Source organism: Leptinotarsa decemlineata, unplaced genomic scaffold, assembly GCF_025532065.1.
Source record: "Leptinotarsa decemlineata unplaced genomic scaffold, Ldec_3_MD MMD2_tig00000199_RagTag_RagTag, whole genome shotgun sequence".
NCBI classification, from domain to species: domain Eukaryota; kingdom Metazoa; phylum Arthropoda; class Insecta; order Coleoptera; family Chrysomelidae; genus Leptinotarsa; species Leptinotarsa decemlineata.
This window is the reverse complement of record NW_027412544.1, coordinates 11,864,716-11,884,333: the sequence shown is the minus strand read 5'-3', so window position 1 is coordinate 11,884,333 and position 19,618 is coordinate 11,864,716. Positions and strand designations below refer to the sequence as shown.

Below are 19,618 nucleotides of genomic sequence, written 5' to 3'. Positions count from 1 at the left end.
AACGGCAGATATTTGTGCAGGGATAATCCTAATTGAATGATCGAAAGGCGTACTCAACACCCTCAGAAAGTCAATATTTGGGCAGGGATAATAAAAGGCAGAGTCAACAAAGAGAAGAGAATTGAAACTTTCTTCGTTTTTTACCACTTTTATTTCTAACTAACGTTACTGCAGTTTTGTCCTATATAGGCATTTTCAAACTCACAATGATTGATTACATTAGCTCTTATATAACACTACTGTAGTAATAATAATAGTTTGATTGAGTACCTGAATTTTGTTTAATAGTGACAATGTGAATATGCTAATTTAAAAACCGGTGAGTAAACTAAATCGATTTGATCATTTGACAGATTGCACGCGCAATGTTTATGCTTGTGAATTTCCAAGGATTCCAAAAAAATTGAGCTTGCATAGTGTAAAATTTCCGTACCGTTTAGATTCAGGAACTAGTGGTTGAATACCACGGAATGGTTTGAAAACGTCGAATTATTTTCATCTAGTCTGAAGGACTTTTTATGTTCAGCATACCGTTTTTGGAAATTTCGAACACATTGTCCCACATAAACATTATTACACTCCGGACACTTAAGCTCAAAAACTCCAAATTTCTCCAACTTGTCCCTGGAACTCAATTACTTGGGATCCTTGAAAATTCACAAGCATGAATATTTCGGTTGCAACCTATTGAATGATCAAATCAATTTAGTTTACTCACCGGTTTTCAAATTAGCATATCCACATTGTCACTAGTAAACAAAATTCAGGTACCCAATCAAGCTGAGTACCTCCATTATTACCTACAGTGGTGTTATATAAGAGCTAATGTAATCAATGTATAAGTTTGAAAATGTCTTCATAGGACGAAACTGCAGTGACGTTAATTACAAATGAAAGTGGTAAAAAAACATGAAAAGTTTCAATTCTCTTTTCTTCATTATGCTTCCCTACCACGGCTACATCCATCAATTAATTGAAAGGCAGAATTGTTGGCCCTACTTCTTTGGAAATCTCACAGGGTAGCATTATTTGGAATTTTTGAGAAATTATCTCATACCTTCCCGTGCCAATACTTTTCCACCAACAATCCTTAGTTACCAAATCAAAGCGTATGGCTGCAACATGATGGTGCTTCGCCGCACTATGCACGTGATGTTCGAATGTCTATTTATGTAGATAGCAAAATTCGAAGAAAATAAAAATTGAATTTGGGTCAACATTAACAGAATCACTACAGAAAATATTCTCAATGTGTAACTATTCTCTTACACATTGAGATTTGCTCACTATCAACATCTTATTCAATTGTTGTGATTTTATCAGATATGAAGTTATTTCCTTGGTGAAAACGAGTAAATCTGGTCAATAAATAACCATCACTGAAAGAAATCACGAAAGACCTCATAGATGAGGTATCACAAGACATGTTTTGCTCTATGCTGCACAGTTCTTGAATATAAAGCGAGATAAATTACATACACAATTCTGTAAAACTGTACATTGGTTGTGAGAGTGTTAAACTTCCTTGATTATCAACTCAAATATCGCAATGATATCATATTACGTATTTGTGATAGTTTATCGACTTAGCCTATCCCTGTAAAACCAGTAAAATCCAACTCAATCTATGATAGGTTCATTTCACTGATTGAATAGATCCTGAAGAAGATGGGCGCGAAAAAAAACGACATTAGTCTCAGGCTATAGTGAAACAAACAATTGAAGCCAGTGAAACACGCATACGTACGAAAATAGAATCCATGAGCAAAACCATCAAATTATTGTAAATAACAAAGAACTAAAAAATATACTTGAAACAATGGAAAGAAACAAAAAAGGTAACAAATATGTTGTATTCGGCTTCAACAAACACCCGAAAGAAATAAAACATCTTCTAGACATTGACCTGAAGGAAGCAGATGTAAACAACAGCTGTGTCACTCGGACCCTTGAAATAGAAGTAATTTCTTACTTGGAGAAGAAACTTGTATTCCGAAAACGCTACGAATTAAAAGGCACCCAAGTATATTTTATAAACGATCAGATAGAAATTCAGAGAATCAAATACTTCCAAAACAAGTGAATCGTCAAAAAATACACTCATCAAACAGCTGTATCAACAGAAGTAAACTAGTAGATGATGATGAAGACTACACCGTGTAGAAATTAGAATCATTTGAGGAATATATTGAGGTAAAACCAAATAGTGCTCCAGCCACCCCCATCATCAAAAATGGAAACCTCATTCTTGAAAGTTTACCAGAAGAATCAAGTATATAAGCACGAAAAACTAATACAGTAAACGGGGAACGGCCAACGTCTTAAACAAACAAAAAGGGAAAACAAATAGAAACTTTGGACACGCCACTCAAGAAATCGACTGGATCTTCCTGTGAATCTTACTGTTTTCGAAAATAGGCTCAGAAATGAGTTAACTACGTCAAACAAATAAACATTCTGAAAAGATTAACAGATTCTAATGAATATATATCTAAATTCGTTCTTGTTCTATAATTTTTAATTGAAATCGACCGTACTCCACAATATCAGTAGGTATGTTTTCAAATGCATGTTTTTGATTTCATTTTATCTATAGCATGACTGTTTGTTTTTGTTTCTTTGTTTTGATTTGAACTACCAATTTGTTAATTGAATATGGAATATCTGGGATGAGAAGGCACTCGAACTGAAAACACGAATAGATAATTTATTAAACAGTAATGATGACTGAATTGACATATTGATTTTTGGGATATATAATTCGATTCCATAAAGATTATTTGGAATACAAACGGAATAGTGAAAAGTATTTTTTGTATAGTTCAGCGTTCATATAAAAGTATTTGTTTCGAAAGTTTTTATTTTCGTGTTATTCAATGCTTATATGAAAATAACTGTTTCGAGTGGGCTTTTTTGTCCAGATTGTGTCTGAAAGTTACTTCTTTGCATGATCTACACATATTTGTATTGAGTTCATTTTCGATATCTATTGCTTTCTTCCTTTCTTTGAAAGATTCCCACATTTTTTGTATCAAGATGAAGAAGTAGAAGGCCGAAAACTTTTTTTTCACAAAAAATAAACCCTTTCAATTTAAACACGATTTTTGTGGCTGGGATTTGATCAAATGAGTGAATGTATGTTATTTACGTACTGTCATCGATAACACGAGTGGATTCAACTCATTCCGTGACGAAAAGTGGTAATTTTATGAACGAATTGAGTGTTTTTTCTTATAATGTTATATGTATTTGGCACTGAAGAGTCGATAAGGCAAGTGTCTTACGACGAAACATCGGATGTCTACCAGGGGTGATGACAGTGTTTCATGAAAGTGACATTTTGCTTCTTTTATTCACTGTATTGTGTAGGAATCCTGTGAATGATATCTAACTTGATTCCATTACGAATATTTGGAAAAATGTTTAACGTATAATTCAGCGTTTATATAGAAGTATTTGTTTCGAAAGTATTTCACTTTTGTGTAATTCAATGTTTATATGAAAATAGCTGTTTCGAGAGGATATTTTCTTCCAGTTTGGTCGGTCGGTAGCCGGGCGGTTCAACGTGGGTGCTTTGTTCACTCAGTCAGTCGGCCGATATGTGAGTCTAGGGTACAAGCCCCAGGCAGAACGCTCGATTTTCACTTGCTATCGTCCAACCCGTGTTAGGAATCACACGTTAATAGGTAAGACCTCGTTTATCCTTAGCATGCACAAGTTTTGACTTCTGAGGGTTATTATTCGTAGGGGTGCGATAGCTGGTTAACGGAAAAAACATATTTTGAACATATTTTTTTAACATATTCAAAGATTCAGTTTGTATTTGAAAGTAACTTCTTTGAATTATCCACACATTTTTGTTTAGAGTTGATTTTTTGGAATTGATTGCTTCTTTTCTTTCTCTGGAAGACTCTAACATTTTTTGTATCAAATTAACTCCTTAAAATGTACCGTTTCAAACCAGGATACAGATTACGAAACACCATGTATCTCAATGACGTAGACGAAAATGAAATCCATAAAATAATCCTGGAGATATCAATTGAAATAAAACAACTACCTACATGTCTTGTAAATATATGTTTTCATACCGGATGTTTCACAAATTTACTGAAGATTGGAACTATAAAACAAACAATTATTCAAAAGTGGTGATAAGCTAAAAATAGCCAATTACAGACTAGTCTCTCCCATTTCCAATTTCGATTAAAAAATGAAAAAATAATCAAAGAGAGAATTTAAGTAAACACAAGGTCCTCTCATGCTCACAGTATTGCTTCAAGTAAGGTAAATATCGAAATATTTACAATTCAACATCTAGAATATTTGGGGCTATCGAGTAAAGGATTTGGCCCTAGGCATTTTTGTAAATTTATCGAAAGCATTCGACACCGTCTGTGATAAAATATTGTTGAGTGAATTGGAAAACTACAATATGAGAGGAAATTCACACTAGTTACTAAAATACTATTTATCAAACCGAGATCTCATAGTCGTCAGCATAGGTGGTATTATAAGTAGTTAGATGACTGATACATACGGTCTACCCCAAACGGTACTAGGCCCCTTCCTATTCAATATTTAAATGAACTATAGACTAGGTTTGCTGGGGGTTAAAATGAACACTAATATGTCTTGGCACTATCATGTTGCTTGAATTGCAAAGGCTGCTTCTCGAAAGCGTGGAACACTGTTACGAACCAGAAAACTGTACACACCTCAGCCTGAATGGAGACACGGACTTCACTTGTAACTTCAATAGTCTGGAACAACGAAGAAACGTTGGATACTTTTCACTCTTCCATAATTACTTTCATGGAAGATGTTCAAGTGACTTGGCACATTTGATTGGAAAACTGCTTCTATGTGGAATAAACTCTCGGAGAACTTTTTTCCAAATAAATTTAATCGCTTTTATAGCGCCTTGAGGATTTTCCTATAGTGTTTGTGTTTTGTCCTGAATATGGCAAATTACCATCTATGACAACATAAACAACTATAACAATTCACCCAACTATGACAACATACACCCAATTATGACAACACTCCCAACTATAGCAACATACCCAACTATGTCAACATTGAATATGGCTCACATATGAACATATCATCAACCTCACAGGTAATAAAATGCACACTTCATATTTTATCGTCACTATTAATTCAATTTCAGTCTTAAAACTGTTAACTAATATTATATTCAGGTCAAGTTATTCATATCACATACAAGCAACGGTTTCAACAATGACGCTTCGTGATTTCGTTTTCTTGTTTATTCTTTTCATGTAATGATTTTTATATTTGTATCCAATATCTGAATAAACCTTATCGTTATTAATATAATTTAAAAAATCACCAATGACGTCACTACGTCAAACCAGTGACGTGATATTCTCAGAATATACATTCAAATATCGGCATTTGAAAGAAAAATAGAACTTTTCAGGATTGCTGTCAAAAGTAACATTGTTTGCGACAAAACAAACCTCTTCTATAATTTAGCCGCTCGCTATATACACATTTCGAAAAGAATATGACATCTCCATAATGTAGGAGTTTAACGAAATGTATGAGGTTGTTCTGAAAACGGATACGTTAATACAAACAATGTAATCTATGTATAATTAGAACCAGGATATGATATTGTAGGAGGACAGCTATAATGACGATTTGTTTGTTGATTCTGGCCGTGATAAAGTGATAAACAACCATATATATCATTTTAGGCATATTCACTCAGTGAAGTTATGGAACTGGCTCATATTCATAATCAATACCTCCCATAAAACAGATACAGACCATTTCTCGATGATTAGATCGCATAAGTGAATAACTCTGTTTATTTTGTGAACGTTATAGAAATTTTATTCTGATTATGATTTTCAAAACCTCTGGATCACATTAGTCAGTCAGTAATGCAATAATTATCATAATTGAGTGCATTAGAAAGTAGGTAGCGGAATATGTCATGAATTCAGAAGTTCAATTTTTTCTGTAGTTGGATTTTTTCAAAGTGAAGATGAGTCTACGCTGAATTTTTATAATACAAAATATTTGAAGTGGAACTTGACAATATGTGCTTATTGTTGAGAAAAGAAACAAATTCTTATATGTAATTAGATTAGATACTATGATGGGATATAGAATTCACGATATCAATAGTCATTTTTAATATTGAACCAATTAATAATAAATCTCTCATATATGACTATTTTTCATTTCCAATATGTTTATGAGTAGAAGTTATGAATATCTCCTAATATCATTGGAAGTTCTTCCAATCAGTGTTCAACAGGTTATCTTTTAATCAACGATTATTAACAAAACTATTGAGTTTTGAATCACTATTCAAAACAGCTACTTTTGTATTCGTTTATTTTTACAAACTATTTCTTTCGCACACAATGCACATGAAGCTCCTGTTTCCGAATGATTCGATAAACAGGTTGATAAACCTTCGAGTAGTGACGTCATCACTGGTCTTTCAATGAAACGCCCCATTTTTCATTTCGTCGGGCTGATTTCCAAAATGTAACGCAAATACGGAAGGACGGTAGCCTGGTGGGTTGACGTGGGTGGTCAGATCCACTCAGTCAATCGACCGCTGTGCGATCCGGTGGTTCGAACCGCAAGGCCGGACGATCGATTTTCACCCCTGCTGGGAATCACTCGTTAAGAGGTGAGACCTCTTTAGCTCGCACAAGTTTCGACTTTTGAGAGTTGTCGTTCTTAGGGGGGCGATAGCTAGTTAACGGAGAAACATATTTCAAACAGACAAAATTGCGTTGAATCGGCACAAGGTATTATAATAATAATAAATCGACTTTATTCATCAAAAATAAATTAGATGAATAGGCGGATTATCAGCATAAGCTGTTTTTCAAATCAACTTTACAAAAATATACAATAAAAACTATAATAATAACAAGTATAGAATAGAAGATAAATCAACCAATACAACAATAAACACAATAATAAAAGCTTGATTGAAATGAATAATAATAAGGGTTTTGCAAAAATCGACATACAGAGCACCAATTACTAGGATTTAAGCAGAAGTTTCAAGCGTTTTTTAAATGTTATTATCGTGAAAAGTCTGAAGTCACTGGGCAACTTATTATACAGCTTAGCGGAAATATAGGAGAAACTTCGAGTAAAAAGTGCCGAGTTGTGTTTGGGAATGACCAAGACAGATCCATCTCCAGTATAATAGTTGTTAGTCTGGGAAAAACTAACAAGTTTATTATATAAATAATCAGGTTTATTTGTTGATAGTAATCTATGTGTATTTGTGAGGATGTGTAGAGTGCGTAGTTTTTCAAGTCTTAACCATCCGGAGTCATCAAACCTACTACTGATGTGATCAAATTTACGTATACCGAAGGAAAATCTCAAACAAGAGTTTTGAATTCTTTGAAGGCGAAGAGAGTCGTATTGAGTAAGTGCAGGTCCATATATGCAATCGCAATAAGATAATTTAGAGAAAATTAAAGTTTCGCAAAGCTTAAGTTTGAGTTGTGTAGAAAGAATGTCTCTATTGGGAAAAATTTGTCTGAGAATGTTATAAGACGATTAACAAAGATGACTGATATGTTTAGAAAATCTCAAATCGGAGTCAATCCACAAACCCAAGTTTTTGCATTCAGAAGTGAAAAGCAAGGCAACATCATTTATGTGGATCTTGATGAGGTTGGAAATAAGGCTCCTTTTAGATTTGGGTCCAAATAACATATATGATGATTTTTTAGCATTCAATTTCACGTTATATGCGCACGAGACGTTATACAGTGAATTGAGAACTCTATTTATCAGTTCTTGTGCTTCCAGGTTGCCTTCCGGAAAAGATAAGTAAATTTGAGTGTTATCAGCGTAGTGATGGATATTGCCAAATTTAATACATTTATAGACATCTGAAATATAGATGTTAAATAAGAGAGGTCCAAGAATGGAACCTGGTGGAACTCCAAATTTGGTGTTCAGAACTGCAGATTTTAAATGATTAAGGCTGATACACTGAGTTCGGTGTTCCAGAAAGCTTTCAATAAGATCTACGGCACATTTATCCAAACCAAAGTGACTAAGTTTATTACATAAAAGACTGCGGTCTAAGGTATCAAAAGCTTTACTAAAGTCCAATGAAACTAGACATGTAACATAATTTTTATCGGTTGCTTTGAAAATATCATCCGTTATGGAGAGGAGTGCGGAAGTCGTGCTATGTTGAGAACGAAACCCAGACTGAACGCTAGTTATGATATTGTAAGAAGTGATGAATTCAATCATCTGATCTTTGAGAATCAGCTCAAGCGTTTTAGATAGGAAGGGTAAAATACTAATGGGCCTAAGATCAGAGTAATGTGTCGGAGAGTTACACTTAGCCAAAGGAATCACAAGTGCATGTTTCCAAGGGGAAGGAAAACACGAGGAAATGATACACAAATTCAGTATAAAGGTGATGTATTCCAAGAGATGTGTTTCCACCAAACGAATCATTCGAAGTGAGATGCTGTCCGAACCTACAGCGTTGCTTCTTATTTTATTTAAAAACTTCTGTACAGTATGTTCGTCAACGGGAGAGAATCTGAAAGAATTTGCAGTGTTCTGAGTTTGGTACTTTTCTAGAAGCGGTGATTGAAATTGTGTTTTGTCAGGGAGGGTGATATTGCAAAAGACTGATTTTTCAGGGTTTGACTTCTGACGCAAGATGTCTAAATTACGTAATGTGCTCCACGTTGCCTAGGCATCTTTCTTCAAAAGAACAAATTGAAGATACGCTTTTTTCTCCCGACGAATAGCAGATGTCGTATAGTTCCTCAGTTCTTTATAGCTATCCCATGCTACAATGGTTTTAGTTTGCTTATATTTTTTAAATGCGCGGTCCCTTAAAGATATCATCTGACGGATATTGTACGTCAACCAAGGTGCGGGTGGCTTGGTAACTCTGATATTTCGAAAAGGAGCATGGATATCAAATAGAGTAATGAGATTGTGGTTGAATGTTATTACCATGTCGTCAACGTTATCCAACCTATATATTTTATCCCAGTCAATTGATGTAAGATCAGTCAAAAAGCAATCTTTATCAAAATTTGAAAAATCGCGATAAAAAATCCACTTGACATCATTCTTTTTGGTGCCAAAATTTTTTATAGTACACGAAATGGCCATATGATCTGAGATTCCTTGAATATCAGTAATATTCACATTTGAAATTATTTCAGGATGCGAAACAATCAGGAGATCAAGTAAAGTTTGACTTCGAGGGGTAACTCTAGTGGGGGAAGTAATTAACTGGGAGAAGTTAAAGGTCGAAAGAAATCGATAAACGAGATCGGAACGGTTATCAATTGACATAAGGTTAATATTCAAGTCACCCGCCATTATAAAATAGTCACTCGCAGGTAAAAGATTAGAAACCGTTTCTCTAATTCATTGAGGCACATTAAAATATTGGACTTGGGTGTACGATATGATATTCCAAAACAAAAGTTTTTACCCGTCGAATTTACCGAGATCCAGAGCTGTTCGAGCTCAGGGCTGATTTTATGAAAGGCAACATTATATTTTAAGGTGTTCTTTATATACATAGCTACGCCGCCCCCTCTACCATCTCTATCGGATCTGACAATATGATAAGAATGAATAGCCACATACACAGAATCGATATCCGAGTTAAGCCATGTTTCACTTAGACCGCAGGAGATAGTCAAGTCCAGTGAACACAGACCTCACATTCAGATGAACAAAATTGATAAATGCTACCATAAATGATAAGATACAATAAAAAATATATATTAAGGAGAAATATGTAAAACAATTGGCATATATTTCTAGGTAGAACAGATATAAAATTTACGATAAATTACTTCGAAGGCTTATTTTTTTTTGTTGTTTGATTCTAGCTCTCCTTTAGTTCTCTTGGATTTCAGGCGTGTGTTTCGTTCTCCTGCAGCGTATTTCCTATCTTCCTCGCTCTTAATTATCTTTAGTGGATCGCTTTTTATTACTTCAACGCTGTACGCTTTGTTGTCAACTAATAACTTGCATGTCACGATTTTTGCCTCAATTTTATTTTCCAATGCAAGCTTCCAGTAATCTTTTATGGTCCTTTGATTACTGAGTTCCTCTTCGGTAAGATCGTTACTAATGTAAACACATGTGCCCTTTAGCTTGAAGGGCAGTATATCACTTTTTATTTTATTGTGCTAAGTAACCAATACGAAAGATATTTCTGACGTGAGATTCTTCAATTTCTATGTTGAGCTCATTATGGATAAAATCGAATAAAAACACGAAGGTGTTCTTGTTATTATTTTCTCTCAATCCGTGGATGAGAATATTATTATTTTTATACCTTTTTTCAACCCTGAATAGTCTTTCTTTTAGAAATGTGTTTTCTTCCTTGAGGTCGGATATGGATTTTCTAAGTTCTTCAGTGTCTATTTCATGAACTTTCCTCAAACTCAAAATTTCAGTCACAATTTCATCATTTTGCTTTTTTATTTCATAGTTTTGGACAGTGACTTTCTTTATTTTAGCGAGGAGATCACTTAAACATACTTCCTGAGGCATAACTATGTGTGTGAAGTGTATATTGAATCTTCGGTATAAAAACTGACGGTTATATTCAGGAGTTAAAAAGTGCCACTGATAAGCTGCGAAGTTTTTATACGTGGTTTTGAATGAGAATCAGAATCAGGAAATAATTTGAAACATGCAATGAATAAGTCTGGCTCTTACATGTCACAAAATACTCGAACGGGAAGATACTGAATGGTTCCGCTGAGTGTTCAGCTATACAATGAACTAACTTTCAAGTTTTATAGTCACTTAATTCACGACCAATTTGGACTTAGTTAGGAGTGCATTTTGGCACACACACAAGCAACAAAAATGCAATACTTTTTGTTGGAAATGTGTTTCAAAAATTTAATTAGTGAGCTGCTATAATTTAACATCAATAACGAATTTATTTGAAACGTACGTCGTCATGCCTCCTGAAGATTCCATCAAGACCAGTACATATCAGAAATACCCGACGGACTGTGGCTGCTTATCGTTTCGGGGTTCAATTCAGTACACCTCGAATTTCACTGTTTGAGAACTCTTCCCTTTGGAGAACTGTGTTTATGTGGAATGAAGTTCCTGATACCGTTTTTCCAAATCAATTTAATCTCCATCGATTCAAATTCAACTTGAATCGCTAGTTTCGTTTAGGCACCGCTTTTAGAGTGCTTTGAGGACTTTTCTGTAGTGATTGTATTTTGTACTCAAAAAAATATTGGCTACTGTCGGATCGTGAAACTCAGTTCTTCGGTCGAAGTCATCTTCAGTAACTCTAAGGACGAGACGAACTTCATAAGGATGTTTTTCAATCCAGTCGTATGAGTTCTCAAAATAAAATCACTCAGTACGTCAAAACATACTGTTTTTTGTGGAAGAACTGAATGGGAAGGTAAAAAAGCCAGTCTTCGAGGGAGGTGTGAAGGAAATGCACATTGTGAATTGCTTTCAATGCAAAATCGAACTTTCATGTTTCAGACTATGTTCTAAATATCAAATGAAAAATAGATGTCAAAAATATCTAAATATATGTTAATGTCAAGAGGTAAAAATAAATAATATTAGTGGTGGGATGCGATGTTGACATTGAACGTTTCAGTTGATTGAAGTACTTGTGATATTACACAATTTTATTTCGTTTTGGTGAAATAAATGATAATTTATTCAATATTTTGTACATTTCGGACGCAACGTGTGAAATATTTGTGGAATGAGTTCAGCTAGTCAACTCCAGAAACAAAACAAAATGGGGATGATTCCAAAAAGTTTTTGTAGGACATCATCACTCAAAGTTAGGCCACCCTGTGTATTCAATTATTATTCGAGAATAATAGATAAAATTCATCTCACAATGAATTTATGAGATGCTTCGTGAAAGCACCGTATTTATTTCATCATACTCATTTAAAATTCACTAGACATAGAATAAGGAAATCGAATGCAACGAACCAATGCATATGTATGATTGGAATGACGAAATAATACACATGCGGCATCAATCAAATTAACAATAAAATACTTTTTTATCTTCTATTACTGAAAAAAGAAGACGAAGCAGTTAACTTTTGTGTTGAATCATTGTTTGGATGAACGTTTGCCGTGAGTATACATTGAACAGAAATAACGTAAGCCGTCAGTAATTTCTCAGATTTTGAGACGAATTTTGAAAGTACATAAATACAATTCTTAGAAAATACAATTCTTAGAAACAGAAAATGACCTTAGTACCTACTGTAATACATATTAACCTAAATGAAAACAAAATATGCTAATTAAGATACATCCAATACTTTGCTGTAATTGCTACATCTCGAATGAAATTCATGGCCGAAGATCATCCGGAGAAAGTTATTGTGACGGAAATATCTGATACATTATAGAATGTAGCGAATGTGGTTCGTGAGGATTTTATAAATTTCCACACAGGGGCAACAGTTAACTGAATATTTTTTCTCTCGTTCTCTCTTATTGACATTCTTTCTTGTAGACAAACTTGTTTGACTTTTAATGAAAAAAGGCTGGCGCTTGTATTAGACTGACGGAGCTGTCGTTCACATTTGTCACCCTAACACACTATTTAGTAGTAGTGTTAATGACCAGGAAAATGCCAAAATTTATTATTATCTGGAGAAACATTTCAAAAATTGAACTGTTTGGCTAGCTTTCCATTTTTTTTAGAAAAAAACCTCAAAATCAGTTTGACAATTGACAACTAATAAAATGCTTCGGAAGTACTGACATACTTACATTGGTGAAGGATCATCCTGAAAGGAGAGCCAATCCAGTAAAGGCAATTCAGAATCCTTCCGTTGTTGCTACGCAAATAAGTTCGGGTTAGTCGAGTGAGGGTAGCGCTAGTAAGTGAAGTGAACTAACAATGAAGTGGTATTTTTTCTGAATACGTTAAAAAAGAATTATTTCTGTTTTGAAAATGTTGGACAAAACCATATAAACCATAAAAGATTTTTTTGGAGAGATATGTCCCAGTTTCCAGCATTTCAAAAGTCATATTTGTGTCTTTTCAAAGACATATGGAATTTGATGGATATTTTGAATGTGATAGACAAAATCATTATGACTTTACTTTTGGGGCGTTGTGTCAAAAGTTTTGGCATATATTACATAACAATCCTCTTCACGACCCGGAAAGTACATCATTTCTAGGTTTTAAGAAATATGCAAGAAAAATAGTGTTATGACACATTCACTCTCGTCACTACTTCTCACTCATATAATCATATTAAGTGAACAACCAATGGATATTTTTTGGAAAATGAACCCCATTGCACAATTATCTAACCATATATCAATAAGAAAGTGAACACAGAACGATCTAGATCACGGACCAAATGCATGCGAAAAAACAGTAGAAATACAATTTGTTGCGAAATATGAATTTCCATCATCTCAAAGAAAATAATGGGATATGAGACCTCTTAAGGTTCATTCAAAAATTTTTATAACAAAAAACAAGCACTACAGGAAAATCCTCAAGACGCTCATAGAGCGGTACCTGTGCGAAAATAGTGATTACCATTGAATTTGAATCGCTGGATATTGAATTCATTTGTAAAAACGTTCTTAGGAAGTTCATTTCACATAAAAGCCGTTCTCCAAATGAAAGAGTTCTTAAACAGTGAAGTTTGAGGTGTACTGAGTTGAACCCCGAAACGATGAGCAGCCACAGTCCGTAGCGTATTTCTAATATGAACCGCTCTTGGTGGAATCAAATGTACCAAGTCACTTGAACACTTCCCGTGGAAGTATCTATAGAAGAGAGACAAATCTCTAACTTTCCTTCGATGTTCCAAACTATCAAGGTTGCAAGTGATATTCTCGTCTTTTGAATGGAATCCAGCAGCTTCAGGGTATGTTTGGGGGCGGAGCACCTTGCACGAGAACAATACTCCAAAGAAGGTCTGATCTGAGCTTTATGAAGCATCAAAAGTTGCTGAGGTGTGTATAGTTTTCTGGTTCGGAACAGTGTTCCAAGCTTTTGAGGAGCAGCCTCTGGAATTCCAGGGACAAGATTGTGTCAAGAAATATTGGTGTCCATTTCAAGCCCCAACAAACGTATCGAAGCAGAAAGCAAAATTGTTTGACACGCCTTTATTATATCTAGTTCGGAAACATTTATCTATTTGGAAAAAACCGATGCCTTGGTTTTTGTGGCATTGAATTGAACCTGGTTATTTTCATAATTCGAAATTACTTCTAGATCCTCATTAAGATATTCAACCTCCTGCTGCCGGAGAAGAAGTGTATCAGCAGCCGATGTCCTGGAATCCAAATGCCAAATGTAATGATGAGACGAGTTTGCCGTTGTCAGCTAAGTAATACATAGAATTCTTGTCAGAATGAGTTGTTGATATAAAGTGAAAGGAGGGTTGGAGACAATATGGATTTCTGGGGACACCAGCGTTGATGGTAAATGTATCCGATATCCATCGATGGCCACTTGCAAGGAACGTTCTTTCAGGAATATGAAGAACCATAAACAAAAATGATCCAATGAGCCATAGCATCGAAGTTTGGCCAGCAAACCCTTATGCCATACACGATCAAAGGCTTAAGAAATATCAAGCGTAACAGCTCTTGACTCCCCATGTTTCTTGATTGCGTTATTCCAATTATGGGTCACATATAATAGAAGGTCGCCTGTTGATCTTTGTTTCTAAAATCTGATGATCGCTCAAGATGGTAAAGGCTTCCAAATATTTGAGGATATGGTGGTTTACGGCTTTCCCCGTGATTTTTGATATCACTGATAGCAAAGTGACTTTGTTTTCTTGTCCTTCTTGGACACGAGCAATTTTCCAACAAGAAGGAAAAACCCCTTTCATGTGAGACAGATTGAAAAGTCTGCAAATACTGGTGCGAGTTTATTTGCACACTTTTCAAGTACGATGATAGGCACTTCATCAGGAACAGATGCCTTCTTCATATTGTGCTGTTTCAAAATTCCCCTAATTCATCTTGATAATTCATCAAGATGAATAAATCTCTGAAGAAGCCGGTCACTCCTACTGGCGAGACGTTAGGATGCAGTTCCAAACTACGACGGCTTTCAAACTCGAAAGAAGATAGTAACACTGAAATATCTACCAAAGATCCTGACATAAAGCATTGAAAAACGTTAAAACGAACCCAAATCATCAAACCGAGCGTGAAGTACGTGCGAACTCTCCATTACAGAAAATGCGCGAAAAATCAGCACTATAAATGACACGGCAGAAATGGGAGCTACAGTTTCAGTGGACACGTTAAGAAGATTACTTTGACCACGCCACTGAAGTTGCATGAGAAACGTTTGGAGACGACCACGGTAAAACTCGGAAACCATCCAAAACACCCTGATATATTCGACACGCTAACATTTGAAGAAAAGGTGAATGTGTCAGAAAAATGTTTAGGGAATGATATTTTCAGCAAGGAGAAGAATCAACCATTAAGAATACCATTCAATTCATTACTACTCCTTCTGGTAAGAAACAGCTTCATTTTGATGACTGCTGGCATCCAAAATGGGATTTGCTGTTTTGCGGGGAGAATTTAGTGTTAAACCCTCAGAGATTAACAGGTAATTATCCCACTTTATGGTTTCCGTCACCATAACAACCTATCGCTTACAGTAATTAAAATATTTCTATGTAGAAATCAACGTCAATCAGGAACTAATTGAGCATAATCAATTCAGTGATAAATTGAAATGCAACAAAATTGGCTGCTTCAATTTTCGAACAAGTAATTACCATTGCACTCACAGGTTATTGCACTGCTTTGAATTTAGTTCTGAGTTTTGCTCTATGTTATTCAAAGAAATTTGGTTAAAACTCTTAATCTTAGAATTTGAACACTGACGTCAATGAGGAAGTTATTTTACTTATTTTCCTTCGAGTTCAGATAACTTCTAGAGCACTGTGTCAACCATTATTGGAATACTGATGATTCAGAAGCAAATTTGAAAATGTCAATCACGCTCTCAAACGGCAAAATTTTGTGGTAGGTATACAGTGTGAGAAAAACTCAATTTGCTGTTTTTATGTATGGAACGAATTGAACGATACTGATTAAAATTATCAAAATATATCATATTCTAGATATTCGGTACTATACAATAAACTGTTCAGGCAGGATTCAAGGCGACTCAAATGCTCAGCGCTCAATTAAAACTAGGTCGAAGTGAACGATATAGTCGAAGTGAACGATATTGTGCATACTTAAAGCTGTCGGCACTCTCAAAGGCCAAAAGACAAATACATAGAAATGAAGCCACTGCCAACTAGGCCACGTGGACTGAAGAATTGGCGGTTCGTATTGGATAATTTTCACTAACCGGGTTTTATGATTGGCTGAAGAGTCATAAAATTAAATTTGAAGTCATGTTACGGTGACGAATAGAAATCGGGGAATGTAGGGATGGTTATCGCCTTCGTGTTCAGTTCAGGAACTGATCGCGATTTGAATGTTGAAATTCGATATTAGCGCAGTTTTAATTACTTAAAATGTTTTGTTATCTGTTCAAAACGTGGCGTCCTTGGATAAGTACTAATAGTAAAAACGAATGTGATAACAACACAGATTTTTTCCAGCGTAGTGATTCCAAAAGCGATAGTAAACAATGCGAAAAAGGGATACCAGTGAATAAGATTCGGATGCATTTGAATATCGAAACACAGATAGTATGTTTCAATGTTTATAAGAATCTTCATCTCAAGTTGGATTTCGAGAGAAATGAAGTATCACAAGGAACATCATATCTGACCGAAATTCCTTTCTCAACTGTAAGTAAAATAGTCGAAAACAAACCTTATGAACGCAAGACACGATGTAATATAGGTTTACCAAAACCTTCAGATGTTCATCTGTTAAAATCATCGAAAAAATAATATACGACTGTTACAAAAACAATGAGATTCCTACAACTGAAATCATAAGGAAGATATTGAATACTTGCGGCCATAACGTGAACTGCTGTGACAAAACACTTCAGAATTGGAAAAAGAAACTAGGATTTAGATTAAAAATAATAAGCAAACGTCAAGCAGTTATGAAAAGCAGAAGAAGAGTGGAATTGTAGAACAAATAACTAAATTTAGACAAAAAAAAAAACGGCAAATTTTCTATTCGGACGAAACTTGGTCTGACACTCACGATACAGTTACGAAAGGGTGAACTGATGGTTCGATAATATGTACACCTAACATGCCTGCAAACAAAGGATCGCGAATAATCATTGTGAATTGCGGAGGAAGTGGAGGATGGGTTTCGAATTCTTTAAACTTATGTGAAAAAAAAACTTGAGTACTGCAATGTTGACTATCATAAGAACATGGAAGCTAATATTTTCGAGGAATGGTTTGAAAACACATCGATCCCAAATTTGGATGCAAATAGTGTAATAGTTTTTGATAAAACTTCCTATCATTCGCGAAAGCTCAACATACATATTTTTGAAGTGCTTTACCATTCAGAATACAAAAAAAATGGCAGGAATTTTTATTCGCTATCAAGATACGTGACTATAAAACTTCACGTCGTACGTTGAAAACTAGTAAGACGCTACGAAATATGTGCGAGTGTCGATACAGTGTATGAACTGTTTGGATAGAGATGTGTTTGGTCCATGAAATATATATTCCGGGAGACTCAAAAGTAGTTCATTACAGGTGGATTCATACTTGTGTATTATTTCAATAATAACTAGTACTTGATTAGCAGTGATAAAGGGGGATCCCAGTTGATAAATTATAAGTAATAATAATGAGTAATGAATATATTTGACAATTATGTTATACCAAACTTTTTTTGAATGCGAAGTGCAGGTCTGACGCTTTGTACACACTTTTTCATAATTTTCGAAGAACATACAATTCTGAATTTCTTCAATCGAAATGAATTGATTTCTGAATTGAATATTCTAAAACGTCCACTTTTCGGACCCTGTATGACTCATTTGGAATGCACAACCCGTAAATCACTAGTCACACCTTGTAGTGAGTGATTAGTGGGTCCGGGAATCGTATGCCTTGAGCAGACGGAATAAACCAAGAACAACTTTCTCAATTTGTCCCGCCAAGATTTCTGCCTTACTGCAGCAAGCCGGTATGATCTTGAGATTTGAGAGTGAAGAAGGCTTTAGGACACTTAGCAGAGCATCTTTCAAACTGGAAAAAACCACAACAATAATCAATAAATTACCTTAAAGAAGTTAAACTCATTTCTCAATGGTACTATTAAACTCAAAAATGTATTGACTTGTAAGGAAAATTCAATATTAATTTTCAGAACTTCTCTTTACAATCTTCCCTCGCAGGAAAACGTTTCCAACAGGATTTGATGTTACAAACATCGAAGTGAATCGAAGGAATATGACCTACTAAATATTCTGCTCAACAACCTTATTGCTTATTCATCGACGAAACGACAGTACACTGTATGATTCATACCTGAAGGGCGTGCTTTTGAAGATGGAAGACTGAAAGTTTTGCCCTCTAGAACTTTCTTATACGGTCAAGGACAATCAAAAAGGTTCTGAACCATTCAATTCAATTCATTTGATACCTTTTTTTGCATAAAAAATATATATGGTTCTTCAATACACAAATATATAATGAAAGTCCATCCTTTCCAATTATGTAATGAAGACAAAATTACTCATAAAATTAAAATTACGATATACACACTATATACTTTTCACAACATTCTACAATATCACGGAACATTCTGGAATGTTTTGAAATGTTTTTCAAGAAATTGGGAAGGTTGGGTACATTTCGGAACATTCCAGATTATTGTGGAATCATCAAGAGAGTTATATGGTTTTGTAGCTTTCTATCTGCCATATTCAAATGAGGTTCCTGTTGTACCCAAATGAAGACAGAAAGATTGAAATGTTTGCCCTGTGGGAAGTTCTGGAACAGTCCCGAATAATCGAAAGCATTCAGAGCATTACACATCTGAAAATATTTTGGAATGTGATGGAAAGAAACGTTCGCGAACATACTATAAAATCCCAGATGGAGGAACGATGAAGTAAGCTGCGGTAACCATCTATTCCCCATTCTCAAAAAAGCTCTCGCTCTCACCTGAAAGACAAACATGAAGACTGAACATTTTCCTTTCTAGAAATGTATAGAAGACTTCAAAACATTCGAGCGTATTTGACAGCATTCCTTAACATTTCAGAATATTTTGAAACGTTGTAGAGTGTTTGAAAATTATCTGAATCGTGCGAAAACATTCTGGGACATCCAAGATCATTGTTGAATATTCCAGCATAGTTTCGAATGATGTGGAATTTTATGGAACATAGTGTGCCATTCGAACCCTTTTTTTATTTATCCGTCGACCACTTATAATTTGGAGTTTAACCGCACCACACAATCTTCCTGAAAAAAGCCAGCTAGTAACAAATGATGATGACCTTTATTAAAATTCACCTAAACAAGAGAACAATCATAATTATCAATTTTGATTCTGAAATATGTGAGTAAGTACCTGTTCACTTAAAAACATACCACAAACTAAAAAATGCGACTTCAACTTTGAAAAT

General features: G+C 34.9%; 2 protein-coding genes across 3 annotated transcripts in view; one reads left to right on the top strand and one right to left on the bottom strand.

Annotated features, from left to right (window-relative positions):
- LOC111504859 (uncharacterized) overlaps positions 1-19,618 on the bottom strand; it is a 100,166-nt gene that overhangs the window by 75,237 nt on the left and 5,311 nt on the right. The gene's annotated exons all lie outside the window — the stretch shown is intronic.
- Positions 3,560-19,618, top strand: part of LOC111504858 (protein spaetzle) — a 144,305-nt gene continuing 128,246 nt past the window's right edge. Inside the window, exon 1 of the mRNA XM_074172943.1 lies at positions 3,560-3,686. The gene's annotated coding sequence lies outside the window, so the exon portion shown is untranslated. The remainder of the gene's footprint in view (positions 3,687-19,618) is intronic.